We start from the raw sequence: 2,194 nt of genomic DNA, 5'->3' as shown, positions 1-2,194 counted from the left end.
AAGAAAGAAAGAAAGAAAGAAAGGAAGGAAGGAAGGAAGGAAGGAAGGAAGAAAAGAAAGAAGAAACAGAAGCATGAGATGGAATGCCATATATAGAAAGTACTGTAATAGTCTAGAGCAGTGATGACAAACCTATGGAATGAGTGCCAAAGATGGCATGCAGCGTGCTCTCTGTGAGCACATCACCCTCCCTCCTCCCCACCTCCCTACTAGAAACACAGAGGAACTTGGAGGAGCTGTTCCCCTCCCCCTTACCACTGTGCCTGATGACATTTTTTTACCTCCTCCACCCCTCTGCCCAAAAGCCCAATGGAAGTGCACAGGGGATAAGGTGGGCGGCTTACAGGTGGCAGAGCTAGAGGGGAGCCAAGCACTCGAGCCACTCCCCTACCCTCTCTATATTCACCTCTTATCACCTGTCCCCTCTGCCCAGCAGCCCAATGAGAGTGCTTTCTCCCTCCCCTTTGTGGGGTAAGGAGTGAGGGGTTGGGGCACAGCATGTGGTCTCTCTCAGGAAGGGACACTGCACTGGGTCTGGAAGTGGGGGGGGCAGGGCCTAGCACTCCATCTCTATTAGGTTTGCCATCACTGGTCTAGAGGAAGAAGAGAGTATATAAAAGGAAATAATACAAAATTATGCTAGAAAGAATTGGAGCCAGATTGTGAAAGGCTTTAAATGCCAGAGGCACATTTATATTTTATCTCTGAGGCACTAGGGAAAGACTGAAGTTTCTTGATGAGGAGAATGACAAGATTAGACACATACTTTAGGAATATTGACTGGGCAGGTACTGGTATGGCAGGCTGGAAAGGGGAGACAAAATCCGAGGCTTTTATGATAGGCCAGGCAAGGTGAGACATGCCTTAACTAAAATAGTGGCTGTATGTGTAAAGGGGTGAGCCTATGTCCATGATTGCCTACTTCTGATTCCTCTCTGTCCAGCTGCTCTCTCCATGTGGTTTCCTTTCCAGGCTTTCCCTGTGGATTCTCCTACTTAGCTTGCCACAGACACTGTTCAATGCTCATCCCTGTAATAGTCTAGCTTTTTCCCCCCTGGTTCTAATACCTATTATTCATCTCTCCTATGGTGGAAAAAAGCTTCTTTCTTAAATGTGTATTTAAAAGGAGAACAATACAAACTCTCCAAGCCTTTTAACAGGAGAAAATTTCTCTTTCTCATCATTTCATCAAGAGGAAAAGCAGATGGGTCTGTAATAGAGGAAAATACTTGTACAAAAATATTCATAGCCGCACTCTTTGTGGTGGCAAAAAACTGGAAAATGAGGGAGTGTCCATCAATTGGGAAATGGCTGAACAAATTGTGGTATTTGATGGTGATGGAATATTATTGTGTGGAAAGGAATGATGAACTTGAGGAATTCCATGTAAACTGGAAAGATCTTCAGGAACTGATGCAGAGTGAAAGGAGCAGAACCAGGAGAATATTATACACAGCGACTGATATATTGTGACATAATCGAATGTAATGGACTTAGTTACTAGTAGCAATGCAATGATCCAGGCCAATTCTGAGGAACTTATAAGAAAGAATACTATTCACATCCAGAGAAAGAACTGTGGGAGTAGAAACACAGAAGAAAAACAACTGCTTGATCACATAGTTCAATGGGGATATGATGGGGGATTCTAAATGATCACTCTGTTGCAAATATTAATAATATGGAAATATAAAACCCAGTGGAATTGCACATCGGCTCCAGGAAGGGGGGGGGAGGAGGCACATGAATCATGTAACCATGTAAAAATATTTTAAATTAATTAAATAAATTGAAAATTAAAAAAAAAAAAAGAGCAGAGCAAACCTCTTAATTCCTTGAAAAAATATTCTCCACCCCCACCCCCCCATAGGCAACAAGTTACTCTTCTTCCCTTTGAGGAGGGAAGAGAGAGTTCTACACAGGCTGCTTTACCTCCTCCACTCTGAGGAACTAATAGCTACATATAAAAAAAATAATAATAAAACCAAAATCTGGGCCTAAGCAAGTAAAGTGACTTAGCCAAGCTCATATACCTTCCTTAGTTGGTAGCAAAATAAAGGCAAGATCCTACATTTTGGGAATAACAGTTTAAGTGGTCACAACATAGTGATTCTGCTCAATTTTCCTACCTCTGCCAATTCTTATGCCCAAAAAATATCATTATAATGCCAACATTTTAGGGCTGACTTAACTT

This window comes from Gracilinanus agilis, chromosome 1, assembly GCF_016433145.1.
Source record: "Gracilinanus agilis isolate LMUSP501 chromosome 1, AgileGrace, whole genome shotgun sequence".
In the NCBI taxonomy this organism is placed as follows: Eukaryota; Metazoa; Chordata; class Mammalia; order Didelphimorphia; family Didelphidae; genus Gracilinanus; species Gracilinanus agilis.
This window is presented reverse-complemented; position numbering follows the sequence as displayed.